At 27.4% G+C, this 8,679-nt stretch overlaps 1 long non-coding RNA gene across 1 annotated transcript in view; it reads left to right on the top strand.

Moving 5' to 3' along the window:
• The window catches only part of LOC106323620, a 10,646-nt gene extending 2,194 nt beyond the window's left edge, over window positions 1–8,452 (top strand). Inside the window, exon 3 of the long non-coding RNA XR_001266681.1 lies at window positions 7,992–8,452. This is a non-coding gene — a long non-coding RNA (uncharacterized LOC106323620). The remainder of the gene's footprint in view (window positions 1–7,991) is intronic.
• Window positions 8,453–8,679: the final 227 nt, after the last annotated feature.

Genomic DNA, 8,679 nt, shown 5'->3' with positions numbered 1-8,679 from the left:
CTTTCCAGTATTGTTAAAACAAGCTTTTGATTTTAAGAAATTTGGAGCGATGCAAAACGGTTCATAGTATTTTCTGTGATTATTGTAAAACGCCAAAAACCACTAATAACCACAAATACATCATTTGAGGGTGGTAGCAACACTATATTTAGTTAATTTCTTCTTAACCTAATAGACATATATATATAGCTTCTTATAGCTTCAAAGCATATTAGATTTAATGAACAACCTAAACATGTCTATGAAAACAACTATTACTCTTCTTAAAATCTTAAACTTTTTAAAACTGAATAATAAATTCAAGTAAAAATGCTTCATTCGTGGAAATGGTTACTCTATCCTTTCAATGTTAAACCAACAAGATAAATTAATAAAAAAATAATATATATATATATATATATATATATATATATATATATATATATATCACTAAAACAATTAATATTCTTAAAACAGTTAATAAAATGTTGCATATAACTATAAACTATAAAATCATATTAAACATCAAAAAATATTGGTAAGAGTAAAAAATATATACCAAAATTATGTATGAATTTTTTGAACAATATAAATTTTAAAAAAAATATCCGTGCGGACGCACGGGTCAGTATCTAGTTTTTGTTATTAATGTGATAGCTTTAATTTATGTATTTGTTATGTTAATGTTAGTAAGATAGTCAATGATTTTAGGAATATTTCTGATTCAGTTGATATCTTGTTTTAATGATATGTCCAACTAAATCGCAAGAAAGATTTTCTGTTTGAAAATACTAAATTAGTATAAATTTTGAATTTTGTTTATTCAGAACTAATATATGCTAAACCGAATGGTTTTAAAATTGTATGCAATTCATGTAATATATATAATCTGGTTTAGTGATGTTCTGAACAATTTACATTTCTAAAGTTATGTATTAGTTCTGGTTTGTAATTTTAAATGAATTAGAATTTGGCACTTGAATTAACAATCTCGGTTTGCTAATTTATTAAACCATTTTTTTGCAGATATTGGGATAGTGGTGACATGAAAAAGGAATCCTATTTTTTGGTTAGAAAGATACAAATTGACGTCAATTGGGTCAAACAAATGTTAATGGGCTTGCCCAATCTTTTCGTCATACACCGTGAAAGTCTCATCTAAATATTAGTAAATATACATAGTTAATAACAATGACAATCACCTATAATTATTTAGGAAAAACATGGGTAAGTACAAAATGTTTATCTGTTTTAATAGTTTAGATGTAATGGGCGAGGCCCAGTAACTCTAGTCTATGGACTTGAAACTCTTTTTATTTCTTTTACCTTTATATATTAAAGCTTTTTTTCAGAAAAAAAAAAGAACAGTTACCTTGACTTATTATTCTTCTTTTCCCACGTTTTATGTTTTGTGGTTTGAGAACAAATAGGCATTATTCAATAAACAACGATGACATAAACGTCATTAGTGAAGCTTGATCCTTCACCTCCGGCATATAAGAAGGAACACGTCGAAGAAGATGATGTCACCGGTAGTCGTTCGTCGGATTTCCCCACCACTAGCGGCTCTGCAAGTAAACGGAGATTTGGTTTTTTTTATTCTCTACAAGAAAACAAATAAAACAAAAGAATCCAAAGCACTTACCGTAGGCAGTCTCTTTTTCCGGCCGTTTATATCTTGTCATCTTCTCCACTACGTCTCTCACCCCAAAATCTTGTTTAATTGAAAATTATAATTTTTCCAGATTTTTGTTTTGTTTCTCATATGGTGGATAACACAAGTTACTTCAAAGGCAAGTGAGTGGAAAACTAAATTTAGTTGACTTTTATTTCAGATCTAGTTTATATAGTTAATTTAAAATTCAAAAACGTAACCGAACAAAAAGGTAAGGCTTAACTAAAAAGTATCTGGTTTCACTTTATTATATGCAGGCAGGCAATTGATTTAAAAAAACTACCATAGTAGAATAATGTGTGTTAGAATGTAATAAAAAATTTAAAACTCACTTCGAGTGAAAATAACTCTAGAACAAAGCCATTTTTGTTCTAAAAATGTATGGAGGCAATATGTGGTGAGCAGCCTTGAGTCTCATATACCCACACCATAATACACATACATCACTTTTATTAAAACATAATCTTTCTCATGCACCCAAATTTTTTTTGTAAGTTTTTAAATTAAATATTAGGGGTGTCAATTCGAGTTGGTCCGGAATCGAGGAAATATGTGGTGAGCAGCCTTGAGTCTCATATACCCACACCATAATACACGTACATCACTTTTATTAAAACATAATCTTTCTCATGGACCCAATTTTTTTTTGTAAGTTTTTAAATTAAATATTAGGGGTGTCAATTCGGGTTGGTCCGGCCCGGCCCGGCTCAACCCCGTTAAGCCCGTTGAGATTTGAGCCCGGCCCGGAAATATTTTGGGCCTAGAATTCAATGCCCGGTCCGGCCCTTGTAGGGCTATAGGGCTTTTCGGGCTTTTTTGGGGTTTTTCGAAATATAATTTGTCATTGTCACTTCCATCGTTTTAATATATGTGAATTTTCATTAAAAAAGTTTCATTTTTTAGTTTTAAAATATAAAGTAAGTTTAAACTTTTCTTCTTTATCAAAAATATTTTACTTTTTCTTATGCTTAAAAAACATATTATAAACAAGACAAATTTAATAAGATTTAAATAATCAAAAATAAATATAAAATAAATTTGTATTTGGAAATAAAAAACATGTTGTACATAAAATAAGAATGTACATTTGCAAAACTTAAAATGTGACACTTGTAATGATCAAACAATAAAGTGCATTAACAACTTTTATATGTGTTTTATTAGAGTTTTGGATAAAAATATTAAAATAATATGTCAATACTAAAAATGGGTTTGATTCAAGAATGATAATATTTAAGCTAAAGTATAAAATTTCGGGGGTTCGGGCCGGCCCTAACCCAAATGGGCTTAGGCCCAAAATACCCAAAGCCCTAATGTGCTTAGCCCGAAAGGTCCAATTTTTTTTGGGCTTATAAAACTAAGTCCAAATACGGTAATTTTTAGGGCTAGGCGGGCTCGGGCTGCGGACTTCGGCCATAATTGACATGTTTATTAAATATACATTTCTACTATATAGTTAAACCCACCCAAATTAATTAATACTCTCTCCCTTATACTACTACTAAATGTGTTTTCAAACAACCCACCCAAATTAATTAATTTTATATCCAAAAAATATAAAAAATTTGGTCATACATTTTAATAAATTTTTATTTATCTCTTTTTCAATGATTTGGCTAAAACACTCAATTCATTTATGAAACAAATTCAAAAAATAAGTATAATTATTTTCTCAGGTTTGGTTACTCAAAAATAATTTCATTTAATGTAAAATTAATGGATTATTTTATTTATATTTTCATAAATAAAAAATGCATTCATTTGAACTTAATAAAGCTTTCTTATTAGATTATTTTATTACATTGTTTTTTCTTAAGATCATATAGTTATTAATGTGAGATTATGTTTTGTTTAAGTTGGCATCGAATAAGTTTTATACAAATAAATTATTAGAGTCAATAAATTGACATAATTTTTTTTATAATTTTAAATTTATCAAATAAGTATATATTACACAATTAATCAAACCAATTACAGAGGTTTTATTAAATATTTATAACAAACATGTTAAAATAATTTAAAAACAAAACTAAGTAATATAGTTTTCATATTTAATATAAATACAAATAATATAATTATATGGTCATGAAATACAATAAAATTTAAAAATTTAAACGTTACATATAAAAAGTTAAAATATATTAATTTTCAAATTATATTTTGTTCAAAACTATTTCCGCACGGATCAAAATCTAGTACATATTATTTACCAAAAGATACATATTATTTACAAAACATTATACAAATGTAGCCTAAGTTTCAATAAAAAACAAAGATTATACACATGCATGTGTATTATTTATCAAAAGATTACTATAAATGTCTCACCAAACCACACATGCATGCATATTCTTTTAACTAAATACTAGATTTTGATTCGCGCTTGGAAAGCACAGGTTTATTTTCAAAATTAAATAAATTCTTCTATATGAATTTCTATATAAGATAATATATAGATTTGGACACATTTACCGGATGAACTGAACCGTATCAAACTGAAAAAAAAATCATAAGCTGAATTTCATAAATAACCAAGTATACTCTATATCTTGGGAACCGAAAAAACAGAAACCGACCCGAGAAACAAATGAGTACTTAAATTTTTAAAGTACAATACCTACAAATATTAATTATATTTAATTTCTAAATAACCAAATATCTTAAAATGTTATTTATAAACCAAAGTAAGCAAAAAATTAACTACCCGAATATTTTTTATTCAAAATATTCAAAATTATTCGAATTATCTTATAGTTTTTTTTCAAATAACTCAAATTACCCGATAATTAAAGCGCAAGATATTTTGGATTTGTGAAAATTCAATAAAAATGTACGATATGCATTATTAGAATTTATAAAGCAATTAAACATGTCCTATTTAAACCAATATTTTTTGATTAATTCCTTTCAAACCAACCCGTTTAGACCCATTTGATTTTTTTTATGATAGGATTTTTTTATCAAAATTTTTTATGATAAGATTAATCATTTAGTTCATATATAAGAATGTAATATCAAATCTTAATAATTTATTGCATGTAATTAATTAAATCAATGTTTAATAGTTCAATAGTTGACATTAAGGCTTTTAGCTTCCAATTCACGTAAAGATGTAAAAATCGTTATACAACAAATGATTCTCCATTAGAACATATATTAAACATAGCTAAATCATTGAATATTTGATAGTATTAATGGAACTATATATGTAGTAAGGATCTTATCATGTTAAACATGTTTGAGTCATGTGTCCTATATTTATGGGGATTTATTGTTAGAGAAATTATATAATAGATTATGAGGGAGTAATAAATGACTTCATTTAAATTATGTAAAGTATTTATATAGTTAGAGAAATATAAGGTAAGACCAAATAAATAGTTAGGTAATGAATAGGTGCAACAACTTTATCTCAGTAGATTTTTGGGAATGATTCTCTTTTAATAGTATACTAAATTCTGACACGCTCTCAAAAGGGCGGGTATATTTTTTATTTTATTTTATTTAGAAATTTAATTTCATATTTATGTTTTTCTTTGAAATCATATTTGTGTTTTTCTTTGTAATCATATTTGTGTATAAATCTTTATCAAAGTCTATTTTATAAAATAATAGCAATTTAAAAAATTGACCCGACTACACTCTGCTCTTTGTAATCATATGCATGTATGCCCGTTTCTTTGTAATCATATGCCCGTATGCCAGTGCGCTTTCAAAGTGCAAATTTATTTCCAAAACAAATCAAATTTATTTGATATAAATTTATATTTTTATTATTATTTACATTTAAATGTTACAAAGAAAGTATTATAATTGTGCAGATTATAATATTTTTGACATTTTAACAGGAATAATTTTGATGATGAAATATGTAATTAGGTTTTAATAAAATCATTATATTTTGCATTTTTAGCATTTTGAATTATTAATATAATTAATAATATTCATACTCGGAAAACCAATGTTGAATCTACCCGTAAGTATGGGTCCTGGATCCGAGTCAATCTGACCTATATACTCAAAAATATTAATTTATTGTATTTATCTAAATTTTTGTAAATTTAATTTACAATATAATTTTAGATATTTTCGCGATATTTTCATATTTGATCTGAATCGATGATAAAAATGGTAAATCGAGTGATATGCATATAATCCAGCTCAGATTTTGGATTAAATTATAAAATTTCTATTTAAAAACTCCATAAAATCCGGTTAAAAGCCCAACCCGAAAAAACCTAGATAAATCTAATGATATTTTATTTTTTAAATTTAAATTTAATTTAATTTCATGATAATTATAATTTGTTTATTTAAAGGCGAAATTCTAATTTTCTAGATAAATTAGTCAAATAATTTGCATTTCATGAAAATGAAATAAAATTCTAATTGTATTTGGTAAATAAAAAAATACTTTTTATATTAACTATTTCAATGGTAGATAATATTATACTAATATATTATCTATTTTATTAAAAGGGCAGGGTTAGTAAATATAAAACATAAACTTAGATTTTAAATATTAGTAGTCATAATAGTAAGAATAAAGGTAGATATTAGTTCACTGGATTAACTAATGTATAATGTATAAGTAAAGTATTATTTGTGGTTGTCCGGACGAGGTAGTCCAAGTGGCAGGACGGGCCTGTGGTGGCAACCACCATCCGGGTTCGATTTTCTCCCCATGCGGAAACTACCCTGCCTCTTCTGGACACCAAAGCGGTACTGGGTTCGATCCAGCCTAGGTAAAGCCCTCCCGGGTGAAGTAGACCGCTGCCTGACCGGGCCCAGGGAAATGATCCGCAAAGCGGGGAACCCCTGGATTATCAAAAAAAAAAAAAGTATTATTTGTGGTTATAACATATATCGTCTGTAACAAAACGTGTAGATGTTTTCAAAAAAGTGATGTAGTTATTATGCAGATTTGAATCAAACGTATATCAATTGTTTATTTGTACACTCTTGTAAACATGACAGTTATGGATCCTAGAATATAGAAATAAAGGTACGCAGTTATAAAATATATGGTTTAATTTTTAAATATGTTGCATAGGAAATTAATAAATTGGACATAACCTTTTATCAATTGGTCATGTTGCTGTTTTAATAGTATTGATATATAAATATGAAACAGTGTAGAGAAACTGTTTTATGGTTTTTTAAGGAAAATTTTATGGTTAAGGAAAATTAGAGACTATTTAATTTATGTGATTTATCGTAATTAATTATATAAAAGATGTTATTTAAAAAAGATGTTATTTAATGTGTTTTGTGAGAATTCATATGGTGAGCAATGCTCGAAACGACACGTCAACTATTTTTATGAACAATTTTATCTTGATGACATATAAGCATTACTTCCTCAAATGCTTATTTTTTATTTAAGTTATATATATATATATTTGAAATAAATTTATTTATTTTTGTTTGTTCAGATTTGCATTTGGATGTTTGTTAGTTTTTATATATTTTGCGACTATTTCCAGTTCAGTGTCTTTTTAGGTTACATTAAGATACCAATACTACATATTTTTAGGCGTGAAGTTACGTTATAGCTTGTGATTTCTTCTTCTTGTTCATAAATATAAGTTGTGTTATAATCCTAAACTTCTGTGGGTATTGTAAATTTTGATAAGATAATTTTTTTTCATTTTATTGGTTGAGAATTTGTGCTAGCATGTAATTTAGACAAAAGATATTAGTAAATGAATTAAAATTGAAAAAGAATATATTAACTGCAACAAAATTAAATTGCATCAAGCAGAAAGTATCAAAATAAAAAAACAATATGAGCTTGGTGTCAAGAAGTTTTCTAAAACAATTCAAGTAGACAGTCGGGTCATGTTTAATATCTTAACGATGAAAAAATTTGTTTAGGATAGAGGGAAAATAATGAATGTAAATACTACATTCGAGCTGCAAATAGTTTTCCTACTATTTTTTTTTTGTTTTTGAGGGGTGAGGGAGAGGAGGTGTATGCAGATTGTTTTATTTAGGTATGATTACCCGTGTCATATTTCTTATTTTCTTTTTGTTAATTGTGATACATCTCGGTATGTTGTGTATAAAATAGTGTATTTTAAAATTTTTATTTTTCAGTGGGAAATATTTGAGAAGCTTGACCTTGTAATTCTTAAGTTGTAACCCAAGATCAGTGTGTTGTGTTTATAGAATCATGGAAAAAGGTATCAATTAAAAAAAAAAAAAAGTTTTATGCATGTCTAATGCCTGTGTCTTAGAGACTATAATATTGAGCCTCTACTCTACCATAATTTTTTTTGAAGCTGAAAAAAATGTTACATAGCTTCATTAGTAAACAATTAATGCATTTCTTCAGGTTTCTGCGGTAAGGTCTCTTACTGTATAGACAACTCTTTCTTTATATCGTCGACACAATTCTCCCCAAAAGAGCTCAAGCCACTATGAAGGAAGTCAATGGGAAAATAATTAGTAACTAAAAAGGAACAAACATGTATTTTGGTATCCATGAAACTCACTAGTTAATGAACTCTACACCTCCGGCTGCAACTTCATCTGAGGTCTCTCTTGAACTCGGCTTCCACAAAATATGTGTATTTAGTGTTGACAACTGATGTTGAGAGGGATGTTAAAAGTAGTTGGAATAATTGGAGGACTGGTCGGAGCTCAAGTATTTACGCCAGAAACTCGGAGGTACTGACTGCTTAGTCAATTATTGTCTCTTGGTGTTGACCCGCTTCCTAGCAATCTTCTGCTCCTTTGCATTATTTATTCCCATCAGCCCTCTTGTGCTTTTCTTCTTGAAAGGTAACTTTTTATTATCACTACTCTTTGATACAACTGAAAAAGATCCAAACATTTTTTAATGTTTTTTGTTTGTAAATTTTAGATTTTTGTTGAAAATGGTTTTAATTTTGTGGTGGTTGGTATTTACAGGGAAGTGTGAACCAGAAGTCTAAATTTCAAGTTGAAGAAAAAACTAGTTTTCGTTGTTCTTGTTGGGTAAAGTTCTTTTGATTTATGTATGTTTTTGATTCCTACATACT

Source organism: Brassica oleracea, chromosome C1, assembly GCF_000695525.1.
Source record: "Brassica oleracea var. oleracea cultivar TO1000 chromosome C1, BOL, whole genome shotgun sequence".
NCBI classification, from domain to species: Eukaryota; Viridiplantae; Streptophyta; class Magnoliopsida; order Brassicales; family Brassicaceae; genus Brassica; species Brassica oleracea.
The sequence above is the reverse complement of the archived record's forward strand: the minus strand, read 5'-3'. Positions and strand labels throughout refer to the sequence as shown.